Here is a 25,932-nt window from a genome sequence, read left to right on the forward strand (position 1 = left end):
TGATTAGAAACCAATCCCGGGACCACACAGATCAGCCGGTTCGCAAGAATTTTAGAATAGACTTTGACATCAACATTAATAAGCGATATAGGCCGATATGAGCCAGGCAGATATGAAGGCTTATCTTTTTTCTTAAAAACTGCTATAGTGGCGTCGTCCCATGATGGCGGTGGATGTCCTGACTGGGCAGCTATGAATGTCTCCAGCATGTCTTTTTTAATGATTGGAAACAGTTTCAGATATAACTCTAATGGCAGTTTATCAGGGCCCGAAGCTTTGCCCAAAGCTAAACTTGTAATGGCTGTCTCGAGTTCTAGCATCGTGATTGGAGCTTCCAATTCCTCTCTTTGTGTATCCTCCACCGTTGTCCCGTATAACAACTGTTGACAAACTGCTCTATTAACTCTGGGGAGGCATTGTCTTGAGTGTAGAGCTCGGTATAGAATTCTTGGAAAACTCTCATGATGCCTTCAGGTGTCTCTATCCTCAAACCTTGTCTATTTTCAATAGAGGATATATGTTGCATCGTCTGTCTTTGTCGCATTCTTTGAGCAAGACACCTCCCTACCGTCTCACCGTACTCATACCTTTCAGCCTTATACAATTTATATTGAGAAGCAATTTTCTGACTCCAGACCCCTGTAATTTTCGCCTTGCATTTTGCCACTTTATCTTGAGTTTTACAGCAGTCCTGTCCTCTCCTTATATCACCTATCAACTCACATTCTGCATTGGCCAGATCTTGCAATAGCTGTTTCATTGCTTCCTTTTCCTTACGTTGCATTGCCCAGCCATAGCTGCATGTCTCACCACGCAGCCCCGCTTTGAAGCAGTCCCATACCATTGCACTAGTTGAGGATCCTCTATTGATATCGAAAAACTGTTGGGACCATTCTAACATTTGAGAGACATACAGCGTATCTACCAAAAGTTTCTTATTAAATGTGAAAGGTCTTTGCATGCGAGGTAAGCTAGATATTAACATATCCAACACTACGGGTGCGTGGTCTGATGTGATACGTGGCATTAAGGACATCCGAGCACCTACTATCAAGTCTCGTGTTGAAAAAATATAATCGCGCCGAACACATTTTTTATGTGGGGAAGAAAAGAAGGTGTAACCAGGGTCTAGTGGATTTGAGAGTGGCCAACAGTCTACCAAACCATGTTGGAGCAATAATTGTCTTAACCCCCTAAATACCTTCGGTTTTCGACCCCTATAGTCTTTAAAGGTTGAATCCCAAGTATTTATATCCCCATGGATATTGAAATCTCCCATTACCAACACGGGGGTACGCCAGAGTGCTAATTCAACATTCAGAAATTCAAGTATAGCAGGGTCGTCACTATTTGAGCGATATACAGTACATATAGTCACAGGGGTATTCCCTATCACACATTCACAAATTGCCCAGCGGCCCATATTATCAGCTTTAACTCTTGTAGTTGCAATACCTGATTGGCGCCCCAGAATAGCAACACCCCGGTTCATAGTAGACTGTTGTGATACAACTAAAACAGTATACCCTAATTCGTTCAACACTTTACGGTTTCCCCATGATATATGTGTCTCTTGGAGACAAATAATGTCTGGCTGTATTAAACGTATTTCATGCATCACTTTCCTACGTTTTACCACATTATTCAACCCACAAACGTTAAAGGAACATATTCGAAAATTTGTACCAGCCATCTTTTTTACTTAAAATAGTAAATAACAGCCATCTCTTAAATCCAGAGCATTTCACCTCAATATCTCTCACATCTTGTCGGTCTTGAACTGAGTTTTCCTCCTTTTTTACCCCCCACCACCGTGCACCCTCCCCCCACCCACCAGCCCCCAAAGCACCCCCTCCCCCACCCCAGTGACCCTCCCCCAACAATGAGGCAGTATGGCCTATTGCCCCTTGATGTGTGTGAGAGTACCTCCAGTGGCTGTGGAGATCGTTATCGAAACTAGAAACAGAAAACCTTGAGATTCCAAAATATAGAAAAAAATAGTCACATGGTAATCAAGTCTATGTCATCTCAGGGTAGTGAGTTCAGATATTCTTTGGCTGAGACTTCAGTCGTAAAAAATCTATTTTGCCCTTTATAAATCGTTTTCAAAGTAGCAGGTTGCAGAAGGAACACCTGCACCTCTTTTGCTTGAAATGCAGGAATTAATTGGCGAAGTCGCCACCGGTTCTCAACTGTAGCGTGGCAATAATCGGGGTGGACGAAAAATTCCACCCCCAAACCTGATCTCTTTTTGTCTGGTCGTGCAAGATCGTAGAGTAGCTGTCTAGCCAAGAAGTTATTTAAGGAAATCAAAATAGCCCGTGGATATCGAGCGCCTTGGTTTGCTCGTGCTGGTTGTGACCGAAATGGAAAACGATGAGTCCGTTGAATTTCTTGCGCCCATTGCCATTCCTTGACTTCAGGAAATGCATAATTAAATAAATCTATAACAAACTGACGCACATCTTGGCCTTCGCGGCCCTCGGGCACACCCAAAATGCGTAAATTATTACGCCGTAGCCTATTTTCTAGGTCAGTCAGCTTTGCGTTTACATCGGACTTTTGCGCCTTGATTTCCTTAATATTGCTTTGGTTTTGGGTCATTTGATCTTCAAGTGCAGAGATGCGTCCTTCTGCTTCAATCATTCTGTCCGTAAAGTCATTGCAGGTTTTTGCTAGACGGCGAACAGTATTCTGTAGCTTTTTGCAGGCATTATGAGTTTTTTGATGATCCGCTTTGGCCTCTACACGTTGATCAGAAATTGCCTTCAATACTACATCCAATGCCTCCTGTGCCGTTGCGCCCATATTATATACTGCTCCACCTGGTTGATCAGCATTGGAATTGGGATTATTCTCGATTAATGCCCATTCAGGAATTTCCGTAGATCCAGGATGGCCACCATTATCATTAACCTTATTGCCAGCAGTCAGGTCTGCCCAATTCATGTTCCCTTGCTCGACGGCAGTACGATCGAGAGATAATTTCCCAGTGTTTTCGCCATCATCCTCCAGGTCTCCCTCCTCTTCCTCCTCCTCTTCCTCTTCCTCTATCTCCTCTGAGGCATAGGAGTGCTCTGAATGTTCAGATAGTGAATAATATTCACTATCCTTGCTACCAATAAGGTCCCCCTCTCCAGAGTCAACTTTATTTACTGTGATAGAGGTCGGTGTGGGGGTAGATATTAGAATGCTAGTATGGTTGGAAGCAGCTTGTATGGACTTGGGGGAGACTACCAAATCTGATAATGCCTCCGTCAGGGTAGTATCTACCACATTGTCAATATTCTCAATATTTTCAATATACTCTTTAGGTTCTATACCCTCGGTGTTCTCCTTTTGGGGTTTGAACTTATTCTCTGTATCACATGTGGCCACTTTTGTCTCTGAATTAGCAGGAATATCACTCTCAGGGGGGGCTGCTGACTCAACAACAGGACTTTCAGAGGCCGATGCTACGTTCGCTATTTTTGATGTTGCCATTTTGCCCCTGAGTTGAAACATTTGTGTGATCTTTGGAGTCCCAGCTTGGAATCCATCAGTCTCAATAACATTACTGAGGTCCTGCTTGCCTTTAGCTGCCTTTAGCTGCGCGTGTGCCAATCTGCATCTCCCCAGTCGCTCTGGTTTTCCCACCACGTGCAGTTTTAGGTGCCATAATGAAGAGTCTATTTATTTCTTCTTAAAGGCAGTCTAGATATCTAATTAGTTTGAACAAAAAAATGAAATCGATGAAAATATGGGCAACGCACCAAAATACCTGGTAAATGTCTCTCACGCTGTATATGCGGCTGCACGTCAGCAAGGCTCAACACCAGTCCCCCTTCATTTAGCCACGAGTCCACAAGTCCACAAGTCCAGGTAACAAAGAAACACTGGAAGAGAGTGGGAAGAGGGCGGAGGGGAGAGGGCAATATATCCTGTAAACTCCACCAAGCACCAAAGCACCAAAGCACCAAAAAACTGCTCGTGTTCAGCTCAGCAATATTCCATTTGAACCATTTGAACCATTGCTTGAACCATTGTTTGAACCATTGCTCCGTTATTACATTGTTGCATTACTGCAGTACTCCGCCGCTCCGCAGCTCCGTGTGCCTGAATCTCCGTGTCTCCACAACTCCCCTGACTCCGACTCCACCTGCAGCGTCGGTTCAGCACATTCCACACCTGGGTCGGCGTGGCTCCTCCTATGCCTCGGCTCAAGCTCCAACTCAGCCTGAGCTCTGGCCCCGGTATCGTCAGCTCGAAATGGTGAGTGTTTGTAACCCGTTTGTAAACCGTTCTAAATTGCCGCTGCCGCCGCAGTCACCGTTTTCTTAAAGATGAAACGGAGGTTTTCATAGCCAAAAACCAGTTCAGTCTCCCAGCCGCAGTTGGAGCTCTCACACTCGCGTCTGACCGTCAGACGCCATCTTGCCTCCCAATGATCTTTTTTTTTTTTTCATTTCTAATTCAGGAAGCGGTAGCTCAGCAGAAGTGCAGCACTTCCATCACACAGACTCTAAGTGGAGTCTGAATGCCTACAAAAAGGGGAGAGGGGTCAGCTGGGAGGGACCAGGGGAGAGTTCTTGGGAGGGATTGCAGGGGACGGGGAAAGGGGAAGGGCAAGGGGGGGGTGGGGAAGGGGGGCAAAAAAATAAAAAATTAACCAGGATTAGTGTCAGGAGCATTGTTAATTTTTGAATTAAATAGAGAGGTGATACAGCAGGACAAAGAACATAATATGAATAAGTATAAGAATATCATGCAATCTTTTTATATTAATAATGGGTAAACTTAGTGTGCAATCCTGGAATGTAGGGGGGCTCCTATCTAGAGACAAATGTATTAGACTGGGAGAATTAATTAAACTAAATCCCGTAGATATTCTGTGCATTCAGGAGACACATATCCCTTGGAACAAAAGATCCCTATTAAGTTTTAAGGGGTATAACCTGTTGATAACAACATCCCAATCCTCAAATATAAGGGGAGTAGCAATTTTTGCAAAATCATGTTTTGGCCATGGAATACGTTATTTATCGGATACACATGGAAGGTGGGCAATTGTTAAACTCGCCAATGGAATTACTATTTGTTCCGTTTATGGATCTAATCATGATGATCCGGCAGTATTTGATTTCTTGGAAACAGAACTAGCTACATGGCAAGGCCCGTTAATTTTCTGTGGGGATTTTAATATCTCGCTTCTTCCTGCATTTACGACTCAAACGCCGGAACAGAAATATACGGGCCGGAAACCAAGAGTATATCGTGCAGTCAAGAGTTGAATGTATAGTATGGGATTGATCGATATATGGCTATTAAATAAACCAAATGATCTTGGTTATACATACTTCTCCCATCCTCACCAAAAGCATGTTCGGATAGACTATATCTTCACTTCTAGAGAATTAGCAGCTCATTCTAACATAACCAAACCACCTAAGATAATTTCGGATCATAACTCATTAGTATTACTAACCACTTATGATAATAATCCCACCCAAAAGTATTCTTGGACCTTTGACAGGAAATTACTAGCTAATAATGAATATATCAATTTCATTAAAACCTGAACTGATGAATTTTTTAATATGAATCGTTATAGCGCGCCAAGAAACACTGTTTGGGATTCCTATAAAGCTGCATTAAGGGGTGAGACTATTAACCCCTTCCATGCTCATGACGAGCTCAGCTCGTCATGCAGCACGGTTGAGCTGTGCTGATGACGAGCTGAGCTCGTCATGATCAATGGACCTGACGAGCTTCCAGCACAGGAGGGGAAAAGCCTTAGCAGCGATGTGGTTAACTATCAAAATAAAGCCTGAAAAATCTTGAAAGACAACTATGATTTGAAAATTGCTGCCTTAGCTAAAGCTGGGGAGGAACACATTGTTAAAATAATGCAAAAGCAAGAAGCCGGGAATTTGATGACCCATATAGCTCCCAGTATAAGAATTGGCTTGGTAGTTTGGTCTGCCCTGTTCCCATGATGCACTGGGCCAGGGTCAGACTAATTTGCATATAGCCAAGTTCTGAGCTGGGATGGTGCAGTGAGCTAAAAAACGGTGATGGATCAAGCCCTGATCTTTGGACTGGGTAAGAATGGTCTGCTTAATTCAGACACTCTGTTCATCACCACCCCCTTTTCTGAACCATATAGCAGTAAACACTAGCCTCAGCCAGAAAGCTGCCCAAACATATCAAACACACAGGAAGCTAATTTATGAAAGTGGGGAAAAAGTGGGTAGACACTTGGCTCTCTCTACACGTCAGAGAAATACAAGGAATAATATTTCTTCAATAGTAGAAAATGGACAGACGTTCACCCATGCGATAGATATTAACTACCAATTTCAAAGATATTATCAGAATCTTTATACAGAAGATACTCTAGCTACGGAAAAGGACATAATAGACTATTTGGATAATTTTCTTACTAATACGGAGGCTACGAAGTTGCTAGACGATATCACCAAGGAAGAACTCGAAAAAGAAATTACATGAGTCGAGGTGGGGGTTGCTTTATCCTTATTATCTTCTGGCAAGGCAGCAGGCCCTGACAAAATTCCGATTGATTTATATAAGATTCTTAGTCAACAATTGTGTACTATTCTACATGATTTATTCCTTGGTATTCAATGTAATGGTGTTCCACCAACATCTTGGGATGAGGCTAAAATAATCGTTTTTCCGAAAAATGGAAAATCCCCCGAACAATTAACCTCATATCGTCCCATATCCCTGATCAATTCGGACTCCAAATTGTATGCAAAGGTTTTGGCGCTCAGACTCAGTGGGGTCATTGAACATCTTGTCTCCCCGTGGCAACATGGCTTCATCCCTGGTAAAGGAACTACAGAACACACTCGTCAAGCAATCACCCTATTCGACGCCATGGTTGCCATGGGGGGACAAATGTCGATGATCCTACTTGACGCTGAGAAAGCCTTTGACCGCGTCTCATGGGACTTCCTTTGGGAAGTGTTGAAACGTAATAATTTCGGCCCTAAATTTATTAAATCTATTAATTCAATGTACCTTTATCCCAAAGCAAAAATTCTAGCGGCAGGACTCTTATCTGAAAATATTAATATTGCAAGGGGTACCAGGCAGGGATGCCCTTGTTCACCCCTGCTTTTTGCTTTATATATTAACCCCCTTATTTTGAAACTATTAGAAAACAATATTATTAAACCGGTCATTAGCTGCCAATTCGAAACTAAAGTATTGGCCTACGCCGATGACATCGCGGTTACTACATCTGACCCGACTGAGGCTATACGTGAAATAGAGAAAGTGACTACTGAATTTGGATGTTGCTCGGGCTATTCCCTTAACAAAGGAAAAACTATTATTTTGTGTACAGATAACAGCATTTGCCTGGATCAACGAAGAGCCGGAAAGGCTACGTATCTGGGAGTTGTTATTTGTGCAGATACTAAACTGTTATCAAAAGCTAATTTCGATCCATTACTGGCCAAGATTAAGAATGATTTTGAAAGAGTTAATAGCCTCCATCTCTCTATCATAGGTAGAGCCAATTATGTAAAAATGAATACGCTGTCTAGATGCCTGTATCTTTTTCGGGCAATTCCTTTAGCTATTGATCAGGAAACGCTAGAGTTGATTAATTCACTTATTTCGAAATTCATGTGGCAACATGGTAAGATTCGGAGATCTCTCGCGCTATTATCATTACCCTTTGATAGAGGTGGTCTTGCTATTCCCAATATAATTTTGTATTACTGGGCAGCATTTTTAAAACAACTCACACCTATGATTAATGGCTATAGTATAGAGAGCCCAGAAGGAGTCGAAAATATTCCCTCAATCTACGAGCTTCTTATAGGTCAGGAGGCTAAGGGTCTACTCCTACGGAAAACTGAGGCAAGAAATTATAAGGCTTTCAAGGGAGAAGTTATAAAGAGCGCATGGAGGATTTGGAAGAAAGTGACTAAATATATGCATATTTGTAAGATTAATCGATATACGCCTCTTTGGCGGTCAAATGCCATTGAAGGCAAGGAATTTAATGCTGTCTTAAAGAAATGGGAAAGTTAGGAATAAGAACAATTGGTGACTTTTTAGTAAATAATTTTGACTCCACCTTTTTCGATTTAAAAGTTAAATATAAGTTAACAAATGGAGACTTTTTGAATTATGCACAGATATTTGCCAAATTAAAGGCCAAAGAGTCCTTAATCTGTCTTTCCAAAGTCGAAATTTTGGATGCAATTCCCAGAATTAACACCAGGATTGGAACCCTCTATAACATTCTTTTGACTCAAAAACAGGATGATCTTGATAAAAGTGAAAATAAACGGACCACAAAATTAATCAATTCTAATGTTGACATTGATAGAGTGTTAGAGATGAGCCAGAAGTTACTTATGGCAAGTAATCTTAAAGCGCAACTGTATAAAACTATATTTGACCTGTATTTTACTCCTGCAAAATTGTTTCTATGGGGGAAACGTGAGAATGATTTATGTCCTAGATGTAACCAAGGACCTGCTACGCTAACCCACATGTTTTATAATTGTCCTGATTTGATGGTAATCAAAAATATGATTTTAGCCTTTTGGGAAGAGGTATTTTCTCTAAATTTAACTAAATCTGAAGAAAGATTAATTTTTATAGGTACGGCAGTATTAAGACTAATTTTATCAACTCGCTGGAAAGAAACAGATCCTCCTAGCTTTCAGATGTGGCTAGCGGGTTTCCTAGCAGTTTATAGATACGAAACAGCTATTTTTGAAACAAGAGGAGTTAAATCTAGGGCCGGCGGGGAGGCACTCTGGCGCCCAATAACTAGATGGAAAGCCGGCATTATTTCTAGCGGCATTGGCTGATTCAAAAATTAATGTTCGTATCTCACTTGTCTTAAGTATTCATTGCTGTACTTATGTTGATTTTGTTTAATATATTGTTTCTTCTTGTGTTTGATTAACGGTCCAATTTGCACTACCTGCTGTATAATCAACATTCTATTCATCTTTGTTATGTTTTGTTTCATTTTTTCTTTCTGTAAAGTTGCTCCTGCCTTTCCTGGTTATAAACAAATAAAAAAAAAAAAAAAAAAGAGAAATCCAGCTCCAGTGTTTCCAAGCTACCCTTGCGGGTTGTTGGGAAATCGAGTCCTGAGATTGACCTTCTTCATTTTAAACCAAGGTACAGAGCTGATTAGACCCTAAGAGAAATCTTGGATAGATTCTTGGCAAAGGAATATTAAATTGATGCTACACCTCACTTACTTCTTCCCTCGTACTAAGCTTAGGTTAGGTACATCGGGGTAGGCGTATTTTAGAAGCACCAGTTCAGTACTTTTTAGCCTCTGTTATTTATGTATGTATTTATCTATGGTTTAGGAACCATACAATGCTCTTACAGTATTATTTTATTCTACTCTTTTTACTGGATGCAATATATTTTGCAACCAGTTTTACGATTGTAGCAGTTGAAAACGCCGTCTATCTATTTCTCTGCACCTCTGGTGAAACGAAGTGTGCACGATTAACTGAGTAAAATATCTATCTATTGTTTCCACAACTTTGAAGATCAGTTTTATCTTGGGAAACAAAGTTGTCATGTTTATGCGGTTGTCAGAAACTAAATCCCTTCTTGTGAATTCGAGAAAGTTTCTTGTGACCTCTGAGCTAGCTGGCGCTCACAATTAAGTCTAATATATTTCGATAGAGACCTAGTAGATATAAGTCCTACGTCACATCTATAGGATATATTATTCGAATGCGCAGAGCCTATTGGGAATATAGGAACTATACTACATGGCACCCAACGTTTGGTAAGGCACTAATTTAACGCTAGATACATGAGTAACTCAGTCGTGCTTTTCACGGAGACCCCTTTATCCCGTAAAATACTCCAATAGACGTCTGAAGTGGGTTAAAGGATAAAATATCCACCTTAAACTGAGTAGGACGAAAAATCCTATTTTATTAGTTTTTGGTTTTGTTCAACGTTGAAGGATACAGTGTTCCAAATTATTGTGCACCTTCTCTTTATTTCCTTAAAACTTGCTCTGCAAAGACATTCTACAAAATGTCGAATAGTGATGAAAAAAACAGGAGAGATGCAGTAAATGCAAACCAACCCGGTTTTGACGTTACAGGTTTCCGACATGACGACCCGAATGCTATAAACATCCCGGAGAATGTGCAGAAAAACATAGCTATAAAGCCTATAAAAAATGGCCTATCAGCAAGAGGTGGTAGGGTAATTTTCGTCATAGAGGCACATGAATATCGGTAGACCAAGGTATTCTATTCATGGATTATCTTTCCACAAGCAAATCCAACAACACATGTGTTCCACTTCTATAAGATAGAGGAACACCCAGCAGAATAAGTTCCTTTCGAGGACCTTGAAATCCCACTGACTTACCATGAGCATCAGGTCTGGTTTAAAGGCGCCCTACAACATCCAAATCACATTATCAGGCTCGGTCCACTAGGTAGACCAGGAGCAGCATGGCTGGTACTAGCCAGCTATACACCACATCCTGCCATTGAACAAATGACAGGTCCAGAACGATTAGCTCAGCTAAAACAATTAATTAAAATCCATAGACAGTTAGTACAATATGTCATGCGGACGTTAACAGTCCAACCTGCTATGAGGATTCCACAGCACACCCCTCATCAGGGGAACACAAACAAAATTACACCACAGACTATACAATCAGTCATTGGTAAATTATCCACAAAAAGGGAACACATTACTCAAATTGAGGCAGTATTTCCTGATAGTACACCTCTTGAGAAACACAGGATTCTAACAATCCGTTTACCAATGGGGATCGCACCACATCTAGAGGACTGTGACACTTGGGGTACAGTCTTTGCTGCAATCTACACAAACACACATGGTGTACCTTCTATGGCGGTGATACCAGATGTCCTGAAACAGATTCAAAATGAATACGGGGCAGAGCCTGCTTTAAATCACAGTATGAAGTTACTGAAGGATTTCAAACAGGTCTCAGCTGTAATATTAGCTAATATTAAAGGTGAAGCATCATCAGTGGCAATCCGCCAAAAACTAAAAGCACTTGATATAACTGAGCAACTGTATGAACTGGCCAGAATAATAGAAAAATCCTATGAAGAACTAGGAAGGGATAGTTTGGGAGGGAAACCAGTAAAACCGTTTTTATTAAGAACACTCTCACTACTCCTAAAAAGAAGTGGGAAAATACTAGACAGACACTTCCTAAAGAGAAGCGTTCTCAATCAAGAGCTACATCTCCTCAAAAGAAGCCCTCTGAAAAGAGGTATAACCTCAGAAACAGGGATAACTTGAGAAAGCCTGATAGATATTAAGATACTGATATACGTTCCTCTCGTACCTTTCAGACTTCCCCGCAGAAATCTGAAAGAAGAGGATGATCAGAACACAAGGAAGAACGCATGAAGTCCAAAGACGATCAACACGTTCCGAAAAATTAGAAAACTCAATTCACCAAAAGCAAGGTACCAAGTCTTAAAATCAGACATGCTGAGGATCTTGAGGACACATCTCAAGAACTGGGAGTGGGCCCAGACAATGCTGGACAGCGCAGCAGAGGTTACCATAGCTCGCAAGATCCTGAAGGATCATCTGGAGACAGTGGACCTGAATGAATGCATTCGGGTTGAAACTGCAGATACCAGGGTTAGTGTACCACATAAGTTATACGAGTTAACACACCGAATAGAGGGTGATATAACTAGGAAAATAAAAGCACTCTTTTGGGAAAAACTATCTAAGGGTTATGACATCCTTTTGGCTGAAAAAGACTGGCCACCTGAATTTGTCATGGAGTGCCCACATGGCGAAGAGATCATTGTGCCAGCCTTCTCAAATCATATTCCTATTCATAAAAAATACACCTATGCCAAAAAATGGTCTGGGGCCCAGGCTCCAGCGTTATATAAAAATCATGTGGGATGGGATGAGGATTCACCTCAACACAAGATCCTGTTAAAAATTCAACCAACTGCTCAGAAGCACTATCCAGTTAAACAAGAATCTAAAAAGCAGGTCAGGGAGATCCTAGTTCAACTTGAATACCAAGGGTTGATTGAAACATGCACCTCGTCCATGAACAATCCTTTCTTTCCTGTCTTCAACCAGACAATACATACTAGTTTTGGACTACAGACATTTAAAATTCTGTTGCAAAACCTTTGCAGTACAAAATGCACAGTGCAGCACTGATGAATAACATTGTGCGTAAAAAATACAAACCGACATTAGACATTTCAAACGGTTTCTTCTGTCAAAACATTGTACCTGAAAGCAGGTACTTAACCGCTTTATCAATATTGGGGACACAGCAACACTTTTGTTGTCTCCCACAGGGATTCAAGAACAGTCCTAGATTATTTTCAGCCAGAGTAACAGAGTTACTACAAAAGTACGATGATGAGGCATTATCTTATGTTGATGACATCTATCTTACAGATGATGACTTGGATAGGCACTTGTCCAAGGTGAACATCATAATACTTGGATTCGCCTCTGAAGGGTACAAATTCAACTTTAAAAAATCAAGAATTGCCCACCTGAATGCCCTATTCTTGGGATATAAACTTTCAAGTTTAGGCAAAAGCCTGGCAGCAAACTTTTTAGAAAAGTGTGCGCTGCTCCAACCTCCAACAACACTGAAAAATTTACAGTCAGTTCTAGGATTCCTGAATTTCGGAAGAACTTACATTGTAAATCACGCAAAAAGGGTTCAACCTCTCTACGAATTAATCAAACCTGATTTCAAACCTACTAATTGGACTCAAAAACACACAGAAATTTTGCGTTCAGTGCAACCAGACATGTTGGTAATAACAAATTCACAGACACGAGTAAATGAACGCAACCTTGTAATCCGAATCATCCCAGGGTGATGAGGATTCACATACCTAACCTTTAATGCAGTTGAAAAGGTACCAATAGCTTACAAATCACATTTGCACACACAAGCTGAAATGAAATTCACTTCAACAGAAAACATTCTGACAGCGGTTCAAACTGCGGTAGCAAAAGAGAGATCACAGGGTGAATGCGTTAAAGTTGTTACTCCTGTACCTGCCTTAGAGGCAGTGACAAAAGCAAGCATTCTGAATGCAAAAGCTTTACATCTGAGATGGATACAATGGGTTAATTCTCTTGCTGCATTAGACGTTGAATACGTTTTTGACCCTTACTTGAAGACACACACATTTTTCCAATACGAACAAGAATGTCCTCTGCCCACTGAAATTCTGCCTCTAGAACATTACGGATGTATAATATATACAGACGGATCAGCACAACCCGCAATTGGGGTAAACAAGCTCATAGTGCTGCTGCATTTGCGATTGTTAAAAGTGGCTGGCGCGATGGTAAATTCAGACCTATGGTCACAAAAACGTAGTCTCTCGGAGACTGTACAGCTCAGCGAGCTGAACTACAGGCTTTCAAGATGGCGCTTGAAAATACCGATCGCAAATTCCCCACACTCATAGTGTGCGATTCGTATTACTGCGTCCATTCTTACAATGAGTACCTGCATTACTGGGTTCAAAATGGTTTTAAAGACGCAAAAGGTGGCACGATCAAGCATAAAATGCTTTGGGAACAAGTAGTTCTTTTTAAGAAAGAACTACAAAAGACTCACATGAGCCATACAAGGAGTCAACAGTGAAGGCAGCTGTACAAACGGCTTCCGTAGCTGCAATCACTCGTTCAAAAACTAAAATAGACAGCGAAATATTGCAAGCTGTCACTGCTTCAGTAAAAGACAGTGGTAAAACACTACCAAAAGGCTTTCCACTCAAGTGCTCCTATATAACTGATGCAAATAATTTTCCTTTTGCTCGAATCGCTGGAGTGGGGGATAGAGTAATCCAAAACATGGAACATAGATTAGGACTAATTTTAGCAGCACATAAAGGGCTTGCCTCTGCACACACAGGTGTTTCTTCCACAGTTTCAATATTAAAACAACGATACTGGTGGCCGCGCATGAGGAAACAAGCCAGAAACTATGTTTTGGAATGTGAAATCTGCCAGAAAATGAAAGTTTCAACAGTGAAACGTCCTGCGCAGAAGCCCCTTCTGATTTCAGATAAACCATTAGCATGTGTTTACCTGGGTCACTGCGGTCCCCTACAAAGGGATGGTAACTATAAATACATCATGGTCGCAGTGGATTCTTGCTCAAGATTCATTTGGATGTGGCCTCAGCACTCAGCTGAAGCCCGAACTATTATAAAAGATCTGTGAGTCTTTATTGGCACATACGCAATTGGCACGCTACATTCTGACCAGGGTCCTGCTTTTAGCTCTCGGGCTTACAAGGAGGCAATGGCCAGCTTGGTCGTTGCATTGCGGTGCTCAAGTCCATTCCATCCTGAGGGAAATTCGGTTGTGGAAAGAAAAAAACGTTACATAAAGCAATCTATAACAGCTAGGGTATTAGGTTAGGGTGACAGGTGGGTTAAACATCTAATAAGTGCCCAACGTAGTCTTAATAACCTGCCAAGAAATTCTCTGGGTGGAATCACTTCATATGAAATCCTTTTTGGTACTAGAATGGTGGTTGAAGACTTCGATCGTCATACTTCAGTGGTGGAACAAAAACCATTTGATATCAAAGGCTGTTTTACAGGACTTAAATGAAACAAGAAGAAGTCTAAGCAACACCATACAGAAGCCAACGACCACTGAAGAAAAACCACCTGTCCCTGCAAGACCTGTCTGGATTCCAAAGATTGGGGATCTGGTCAGGGAGATAATAGCGGATAAGAAGGAGTTTGGGCCTTCTTATAGAAAACCAGTACCTGTACTAGCAGTCCATGCATCAAGAACACTGTTAGTGCCGCCCCTTGCTGGAAGAAAGGAGAACCGATCTGTATCAATTGACCTGGTAAAAAAACACCATGTGGCCGATAATAAGTAGTAGGCCCAGTGGACTCCAAAGATGTAGCAGACGACCAAATCTTGCTACCATCCAAGAGGTTCAAACTGAAAGACTCTTCACCTTTGAAGAATCTGCAGTGAGAAAAGAAGGACTATGCAAGAAAGCCATGGAACTTGTGCCTCTTGAAACCCAAATAACAGTTTGTCAAGAAACTCCCATCTACAATGATGTAGCATCTGACTATACTAATATGTCAAGGGAACAAGCAGCTCCAGCAATTTCAAATAATCTGGATGCGATACCAACTAGTGACAGAACTGCCTCTGGCTATTTCATCAACTTTGATACTTTTTCTGAGGATCCCAGTGAACCTGGAACTACACCAACGAACAATTCTTTCAGGGAACAAGTAACAGAATTTTTTCACCAGCTTAAAAATACATATCTGGTTTCACCATGGGTTGAATTTTGGATTGTGTTAGGTGTACTTTTTCTCCTACTATGACCTATTCTTGTTTTAAGTTTGGGAGAGCTGATAGATGGAAAATATAGTAAAATGGACACAGCAAGTAAGAACATCAACTTGCTCCTTAAACCTCACAAATCATCTCATTGTGAACAAAGAGACCTGTCATCAGTGAACATCACAGCTGTTCCTCTACCTGGTGGTATAGCTTGGGATAGAACTGATTATGACATTTATGGCCAAATTGAGCTGCTGAAGATTCCACATCAATTTAAGGTTTTCTTGAGTGATTTTGTTTCAAACGAGTACATTTTCTGATGATTGGGACTTTGAGACTGTTAATAACATGATGGCAGACTTGGAAATGCCGGCAAAATTTGCAAAACATGAATACTTCAAAGGATCATCAAATTATGAAGAAATGTATTGTTTTAATCATTGTGGTCATCATTATTTGCACAAATCTGCAAACCCTAGAAATGTTTTAACTTATAATCAATGGGAACATTATCCAACACCTCCAAAAGGCAGCTCTAAAAAATTCTATAGAAATTTTCCATACTTTACAGGTTTTAATGTCACAAATCCAGAAAGCTTTTACTTTAAAAATGTTAATAAGACAGGCATGAAAAGTATCTTGACAAATACTAAACAAATTTATTCTGTGGTCTTCTATGCTCAATTGTCCACATTAGGCTTTGACTTTTGGAAAGACAACATTGAGACAAAAACTGTTTGGGGCACAAAAGACTGGCAGGTACAAGGTTTAGAAGCATTATTCAGAGCCTGCATCATCCCAGAACAAATACTGTTTCTAAATGAAACTGTTCAACAGACATCTTGTCTTGGCCTGGCTAAGATAAAAGATTTAAACAAACCGTCCATACCTAAACCCACACCTGATAGTAATAGAACTACAGATGAGGAGGTAGACGTGAATTATATTTTACAACAAAACAGAAGTAATCCTGAATGGAAAAATGGTTAATCTGGCCCACAGACACTAATAATTGTCAAGATAAATTCCTGAACAAGACACAAGGTTTTACAGTAAATAGGCCAGATCCAAGATATGTCCAGAGATAACATCCAGGGATAATAACATCTTACAGTGTAGGAAAACTGTGCCTAGAATGGCTACAAAAATCCACACTCCCAGATATAAAACAACACTTAACTTTACTTAAAGATGGCGTTGACTTGAGAGAATTCTTACTTGGACCTCGCAAACCACGTCATAAACTTTTCATATATGCCGGTATTTACGCTGCTTACAATGAAGCATGGAAAGTCAGGCAAAGGGAAACTGCAGAACGAATATGAGAAATTGATCGTATTAATTTAGAGAAAGCTCTCTCTGTAGTTGACAATGGGTTAACAACTCTGTTTACCATAATGTATTCTTTGGACAGCATCGTATCCTCTGCCATAGACATAATGGAACAGGACTTGCTAATGTTACAACATGGCCAGTCTCAATTACGTTCTATAATTCTGCTAGGCTGGACGTTACAAAACATTCGTTCTGGCTATGTGCCCTGGCGTCTAATCAACACCACGTCATTATTTACTGTATTTAACCTTACAGATAAACACATCTCTTTGACACAGATGGGAGCAGACTATACGGTGCTGAGCATAGAAAACTAGAGAGGTTACCATTAACCGTTTCTGAGAAACCATCCCTTGAATAATAATACATGGCACCATCACGATACCAGTGACGATTTTCCAGTTTCAGTATTGCTTAAAACACATACCAGCAGGCCTGTATGAAAGGTTAGGTAAAGAGTACATAAAGTCGACCTGGGATTTACCATACATACACAAATGTTGGAGTGGGGGAAAGGAGGTATTTCTTAGTGGTAAAAATTGTAAAACCACATTAAGCGGTACACTTCTGTGTCATGGCATTAATTTACATGGAGCCTGTGATGGTTCTTCAAACAACTTATCATGCCACCTGAAGGGTTCCCTGGCAGTAGTGATAGATCCAATTTTTAGGCAGCTTTCCAATGGAAGCTACATAATGCTGAATGATCACAGCTGTTGTGGAATGATGCCAGTGACAGCCATTCTGGTTAGTGTGTCAGCCAAGGTCACTTGTATGCAAGTATTGTTTCCAAAAGCTAAGACAGACGGGGAGTCGCCACTATGGCTTTCATTGAACATCTTTTCTATACGAATTGATACTTTAAGCAGAATGAAAGCCTTCTTTTACAAAAAACTGTGCCACTGACCTCGTCCAAAGAGACGTATGATCTGCAAGTTGCGAGGTCCACTGCAGAGATACAAGCATTATTATCAACAAGCTGCCCCATACAGTTTGCAGAAATGTTAGGTCGTATCTTAAACATGTCCGATACCAGCGGTATTGTACATATATTTAAGACAATTTTGTAGGGAGTGTTAGCACCCTTTGAAGCAGTCCTAGGCATTTTTCCTAACTTCCTGCATTCTGTGTCTCATCTTGGGACTCAAAGCAGGGATACTATTTCTATTTCTTCTGCTTCGTAATGGCAAGTTAAATCACCAGTGATACCCAAATTACCATGGAGAATGCTCTTCTGGCACTACAGTATCGTGAAAGAATAACACAGATCCTTGGCTTGGGTCGTTTGAGAGATCTGATTACCACATGGTTCCTGTCATTCAGACCAATCTGACAAGATTGCATCTTACCTGTTCTACGATACCTGCTTTGTGGAGAGGAATGCGTGTTAGATATCTGTCTAACACTTCCATCTGCAATGCCAACGGATGTTGGCGCTTTACTGGGTCCGGTAACGGCTCATGTATTGTGTTGCCCCCAACGGCTACCAATCCTGATGACGGCATTCATTGAGATCTCACCGGCAATTCCAGCTGAAGGTGTGATACGCGGACACAGGGACCATATTCTACGAACTTTGCTAATGCGACTGACGCTGATGGCGATGCTTCTCATCTGTGTATGATTGATCTACTTAATGAAGTGGTTCAACTTGCATCTACTGTGGTAGACGATTTCTTTGCCAGCCTGGACAACTTAATGGTTTCTCCTGGCACCGAGAATAACTTTTGAAGTTAGCACACAGCGTTCTTTCAACTCTGAAATTCGACCTTTTTCAAAACAAAAGCGTCTAAGTTTGGAACTCTATTTTTCTACGATTTAATTTGACTTTTTTCCAAACCACAATGAACTTTGGCACAAAGCAATCTGCTTAGAGTAGAACTATTCTTAGAGAACAAGAATTCTTTGAATACTTCCTAGAAACAATATTGACCTAATGGACAAACCAAAACAACTTGTATATCCTGCTTGGGATGGTCTCGATTTTTTTTTCTGTAACTAAGAGCCATTTCATAAATGTAATTTCATGATTCATTCAGTTGGCATTTCCAATATCATATTATAAGCTTACAATAAAATCATTACTTTTAAATGCGTTCAATACAAATGCTCATTTTTTGTGTGCAACCATTTCAAATGCATTTTATATGTATTTTTGGGTGGGATTGTAAACACATGCTATATGTTTTAGTGCTTAAACTTAGTTGAACATGATAACGTGGAGTGGGTGTTGTATAGTATTTTAGGTCCCTATTGTAATTTTCCCGATTCATGCCCTTATATAGGTATAAATCACCATATCCTTATACAGGCATAGAAATCATAACCATATTTAGATATAGCTCAAACAGTCCAAATACGGCAGGGCTACTTCCACTAGTTCTGAAAATCCACAACAATTTCTTGGAAAACTCGGCTTCAGCAGCTAGGGACTTTCCCTTGCTCGAATACTGACTTGTCCAAGAACTCATGGAGGTTTCAAAGAACTGAGACTCTTTGATGCCATTATTATGTCCACCTTTACGTCAAACTCGGCACCTTCAAGGAATAAATATGCCCACACTTGCCATAGCAAACACACGGTGGTTTGGAGCAGTTCGACTATCTACTTGCCGGACGCATCCTGCTACAGGAAGTGCTGAAGGAAGCCGACCTTCCAGCAGACGCACTGAGAGAGATGCTGTCTTTTCTCCTGCCGAGAAATCCAGCTCCAGTGTTTCCAAGCTACCCTTGTGGGTTGTTGGGAAATCGAGTCCTGAGATTGACCTTCTTCATTCTAAACCAAGGTATGGAGCTGATTAGACCCTAAGAGAAATCTTGGATAGATTCTTGGCAAAGGAATACTAAATTTATGCTACACCTCACTTACTTCTTCCTTCGTACTAAGTTGAGGTTAGGTACATCGGGGTAGGCGTATTTTAGAGGCACCAGTTGAGTACTTTTTAGCCTCTGTTATTAATGTATGTATTTATCTATGGTCTAGGAACCATACAATGCTCTTACAGTATTATTTTATTCTACTCTTTTTACTCTATGCATGATATTTTGCAACCAGTTTTACAATTGTAGCAGTTAATTTCTTATGCTTGAGAAACAAAACTGTTCAATAAAACCTTTTACTGAAAACGCCTGTCTATCTATTTCTCTGCACCTCTGGTGAAACGAAGCATGCACGATTGACTGAGTAAAATATCTATCTATTGTTTCCACGACTCTGAAGATCAGTTTAATTCGGGAAACAAAGTTGTCATGTTTATGTGATTGTCAGAAACTAAATCCCTTCTTGTGAATTCGAGAAAGTTTCTAGTGACCTCTGAGCTAGCTGGCATTCACAATTAAGTCTAATATATTTCGATAGAGATCTAGTAGACATAAGTCCTACGTCATATCTATAGGATATATTATTCCAATGTGCAGATCCTATTGGGAATATAGGAACTACACTACAATCTATCAGCAGCGGTTGATAGTATCTCACTTTTTCAGTTGATTGAGCACCTCCAATACATGGGTATCACACATCAAGCCTTGGCCAATCTGTCTTCTTTTCCTAGGGAACGTGCGCAGAGGTTGAAGCTACAGCAATTCTACTCAGAGGGTTCCTCCCTGCTGTGTGGAATGCTGCAGGGCTCATCATTAGGCCCCACACTATTAAACCTCTTTGTGGCACCACTTGCAGCCATAATTCAGAACTGGGCCTCCATCGCAGAAAACTTCTTGCAAGGTATGCTGGCAGTTGCAGACTGGATTGGATGAGATTTTCTTAAACTAAATGGTGGAAAAACCGAGGTGTTGCTTTTTGGCATGGCTTCATGGAGCTGGAACAGCAGTTGGTGGCCAGACACATTGGGCACTTGTCCCATCCCAGGGAAGAAGTTCAAAAATCTCAGAGTCCTCCTAGATACAGCAATTAGTCTTAATGCCCAGGCCAATCACATTGTGGTGACCTGCATCTGGCTTAGAAGATTGCATAGGAACATTTTTACGCTTATCGCTCAGCCAGCATGTAAGCAGGTTGCACTAGCCCTGGTTATGTCCAGATTGGACTATTATAATTCTCTCTATCTAGTACAGAATGCAATGGCCAGACTACCTCTTTATATTCCCAGGCGCCAGCTAGCTACTAGTTGGTTGTAGGCCTTACATTGGCTCCCCATCCAAAGCGTATTATGTTTAAAGCACCCTGAATAGTACATAAAGCTCTTTTTCTCCCCAGCCCATCAAGAATTAAAGGTATGTTCCACTGGCACGCTCCAGGTAGAAACCTGCAACCATCTCATCGATATCTGCTCACTGTTCCCAGAAGCAAGAAGAAGAAATGTGATGACAGAGAGTTCTCAAATGCTACAAGCAGACTTTGGAACTTGATCCTGCAAAGCCCTCAGCTGTTGCCCTTCAGGAAATCGCTCAAGACCTGAATCTATGCTCTATAGACAGTTATTTCTTGATGCATCTATAGGCAGTTCATGGTTCTGGACGGTCAGCTATAGCGCCTTGAGACCTTCGGGTAAATGTTGCGCTCTACAAATTTGCAAATCAATTAAATCAATCACAACAGTTCTTCTGTAGCATCTACTAGTTCAGAAGTGTACCGAAGAGTTGGGTCCGAGGGTCCATTATTTATAACTAGTGCCCACATTGAAGTAGGAGAAGGATCTAGAGGTTTCCACATCACAGATGCTTGGAATTTCAAGCCTCCCTGCCCTGGCTCCAGCTTGTCTCGGGACACAAAATACTAGAGTCAAAACCCTTTGTGAGCATGCTGGTCAGAGCCTTTGTGTTGAGCAAGTTTGGTAATTGACAGCTCCTCCCCTTTATCAAGTCCGAGACGGTCCATTCTGCCTTTTACTATTCACCTTTGTCTCACAATCCAGGAGCAATACGCAAAGACAAACCACCAGCTACACCAGTGACCCAGAATACAGTCTGCAGGCATCAAATTGTTAGGAAAAGAAAATTAATAATTTTTAAGAGTGGCATTTTCAGAATTGTAAATCAATAAGCGGGTGGTCTGAGCACTCCGTAGGTTTAAACTATTTAGATCCAAACTCTACGCTCTTATTTTGATCAGAGTGCTGTGCCTGCCTGAGGGTACCTAAACACTCAAAGTAAAACTAAAGTGGTGGCTAGCCTGCCAAACTGCCTGCTAGGCTCAGGTACGCACAACTATAGTTGATTTACAAACTGTTAATTAGAAATTTAAACAGAATTTAAAACACAGATGACGTTCTATTCAATTTATTCTGTAAGAAAGAATTATCTTGTTTGATAATCAATTTCAAAAAAACATTTTTTCATTGATGAAAATGAAACCAATGATGAGTGTAATTTTTTATAAGACATAAAACTGAAATACAATTAATTTCTTTAGACAATATAGATGTTAATGGCCCAATGCATTTCGGAACTTGTCATTTTCCCTTTGTCAGGGGCAACACTGTAAATCAAAACATAATCACAATTAGATAAATAAATCAGCACATTTACAGATCCATAAGTATAATCTTACAATATTGGACTATGTCCTAACACAAAGTAGCTCTATAAGCAGTCAACATATTAGATAGTATATATGTATTAAAGAACCAGCTCTAATTATACAATGTCATGACTCAAAATTGCTCTATGAGAAGTCAACGTATTAAAAAAGATAGTATATATGTGGTAAAGAACCAGCTTTGTTGTGTATGTATAAAGGTGTAAAACAATATTTAAAAGCCACCACCTGAGTAAACAACCATGTGCACAACCTTCAAGTATGCTACTTACTCTAAATTGTAGATAATAACACAATTTCAGGTGTGTAACTAATATGGCAATCCACTGAAGTCCTATTTATTAAAAAACAGGAAATCAACCACCATAACCATTATTCGTGTTTCAGTGTCGTTTTTATTACTCCACTAAAATACACTTACTATTGCGTTGAATTCCAATGTTGCACCACCTAAATTTGCAAACCAAAAAGTATAGAATGAGTTTGCAGTTAAAAAGATCATATCCATTATCATCAGCTGAAACAGCAAGTTTCCCTCACGTACCGTAAGAAATAAACGCGAGCTTTCACTTTGTGGTACTCGAATCACAAGCTGATGCGTACAGTCAATGTAATTCCTAGGAAATAAAGGACAGAGGATCAGTAACTTCAAATGCCGACCTTTTATGCCAGAATGCCAACCTCATATACAAACAATATCCTGCGCTTACCGTTATATGAAAATAATCCGAACGCCACCTTCGACTCCTCGTTCGTCTTAGTTTCCCAGTCATGTGACAGTGGAACGTACACATACTTATGACGGGGCTACGTATTTAAACAATCTATTCTAAATAGTTCCTTTCCTGTAAACCTCGCTACATTTTAACGTCGTTGTCATGGTAACCATTTGACGCAAGACCGTTTTCAACATCAACAAATCTTTATGCAAACCTAAGGATTGCCGACAATCAGCATTACTCTACATTCAGTTTCTTTCCGATCATAATAGTTGTGGTTCAGTGTCCAAATCACTCACGGCTATCCTAAGTTATTTCCAATGTCAGCATATCTATATTACCAACCATAGTCTTATCAGCTGGAACCATTCTTAACAAGACCACGAACAAAAGATAATGAATCTATTTCAAAAGAAAGCTAGTCCGCACACACAATGGGTTATAGGAATAACGATGATACTCTTCCTGAAACACTATGACAAATTAACAACCAAATTACTGCCTGCTTGAAGTGCGTTATCTATACCTCGTACTTTCATCATTGCAAGTTTTTTAAAGACATAAATTAAAGGCATTGTCATTTACAAGGAGCCACTGAATTCAATCACCAGATATTCATTTCTGGCCGGTGATCGACCCGCGATTGTGTGTTCCCCGTTTGATCCAAGGGATACCTGTTTTGCTGGTGGTTTATCTATTCACCATCTGTGGGATAATGGTCGGCCTCCCTGCTCCTCAAGTACGGATCCAATTTCGCAGATGGTGAATTGATAAACCACCAGCAAAACAGGCAAAATTTCGAATAGTGATGAAAAAAACAGGAGAGATGCAGTAAATGCAAACCAACCCGGTTTTGACGTTACAGGTTTCCGACATGACGACCCGAATGCTATAAACATCCCGGAGAATGTGCAGAAAAACATAGCTATAAAGCCTATAAAAAATGGCCTATCAGCAAGAGGTGGTAGGGTAATTTTCGTCATAGAGGCACATGAATATCGGTAGACCAAGGTATTCTATTCATGGATTATCTTTCCACAAGCAAATCCAACAACACATGTGTTCCACTTCTATAAGATAGAGGAACACCCAGCAGAATAAGTTCCTTTCGAGGACCTTGAAATCCCACTGACTTACCAAGAGCATCAGGTCTGGTTTAAAGGCGCCCTACAACATCCAAATCACATTACCAGGCTCGGTCCACTAGGTAGACCAGGAGCAGCATGGCTGGTACTAGCCAGCTATACACCACATCCTGCCATTGAACAAATGACAGGTCCAGAACGATTAGCTCAGCTAAAACAATTAATTAAAATCCATAGACAGTTAGTACAATATGTCATGCGGACGTTAACAGTCCAACCTGCTATAAGGATTCCACAGCACACCCCTCATCAGGGGAACACAAACAAAATTACACCACAGACTATACAATCAGTCATTGGTAAATTATCCACAAAAAGGGAACACATTACTCAAATTGAGGCAATATTTCCTGATAGTACACCTCTTGAGAAACACAGGATTCTAACAATCCGTTTACCAATGGGGATCGCACCACATCTAGAGGACTGTGACACTTGGGGTACAGTCTTTGCTGCAATCTACACAAACACACATGGTGTACCTTCTATGGCGGTGATACCAGATGTCCTGAAACAGATTCAAAATGAATACCGGGCAGAGCCTGCTTTAAATCACAGTATGAAGTTACTGAATGATTTCAAACAGGTCTCAGCTATAATATTAGCTAATATTAAAGGTGAAGCATCATCAGTGGCAATCCGCCAAAAACTAAAAGAACTTGATATAACTGAGCAACTGTATGAACTGGCCAGAATAATAGAAAAATCCTATGAAGAACTAGGAAGGGATAGTTTGGGAGGGAAACCAGTAAAACCGTTTTTATTAAGAACACTCTCACTACTCCTAAAAAGAAGTGGGAAAATACTAGACAGACACTTCCTAAAGAGAAGCGTTCTCAATCAAGAGCTGCATCTCCTCAAAAGAAGCCCTCTGAAAAGAGGTATAACCTCAGAAACAGGGATAACTTGAGAAAGCCTGATAGATATTAAGATACTGATATACGTTCCTCTCGTACCTTTCAGACTTCCCTGCAGAAATCTGAAAGAAGAGGATGATCAGAACACAAGGAAGAACGCATGAAGTCCAAAGACGATCAACACGTTCCGAAAAATTAGAAAACTCAATTCATCAAAAGCAAGGTACCAAGTCTTAAAATCAGACATGCTGAGGATCTTGAGGACACATCTCAAGAACTGGGAGTGGGCCCAGACAATGCTGGACAGCGCAGCAGAGGTTACCATAGCTCGCAAGATCCTGAAGGATCATCTGGAGACAGTGGACCTGAATGAATGCATTCAGGTTGAAACTGCAGATACCAGGGTTAGTGTACCACATAAGTTATACGAGTTAACACACCGAATAGAGGGTGATATAACTAGGAAAATAAAAGCACTCTTCTGGGAAAAACTATCTAAGGGTTATGACATCCTTTTGGCTGAAAAAGACTGGCCACCTGAATTTGTCATGGAGTGCCCACATGGCGAAGAGATCATTGTGCCAGCCTTCTCAAATCATATTCCTATTCATAAAAAATACACCTATGCCAAAAAATGGTCTGGTGCCCAGGCTCCAGCGTTATATAAAAATCATGTGGGATGGGATGAGGATTCACCTCAACACAAGATCCTGTTAAAAATTCAACCAACTGCTCAGAAGCAGTATCCAGTTAAACAAGAATCTAAAAAGCAGGTCAGGGAGATCCTAGTTCAACTTGAATACCAAGGGTTGATTGAAACATGTACCTCGTCCATGAACAATCCTTTCTTTCCTGTCTTCAACCAGACAATACATACTAGTTTTGGACTACAGACATTTAAAATCCTGTTGCAAAACCTTTGCAGTACAAAATGCACAGTGCAGCACTGATGAATAACATTGTGCGTAAAAAATACAAACCGACATTAGACATTTCAAACGGTTTCTTCTGTCAAAACATTGTACCTGAAAGCA

This window comes from Lissotriton vulgaris, chromosome 8, assembly GCF_964263255.1.
Source record: "Lissotriton vulgaris chromosome 8, aLisVul1.2, whole genome shotgun sequence".
In the NCBI taxonomy this organism is placed as follows: Eukaryota; Metazoa; Chordata; class Amphibia; order Caudata; family Salamandridae; genus Lissotriton; species Lissotriton vulgaris.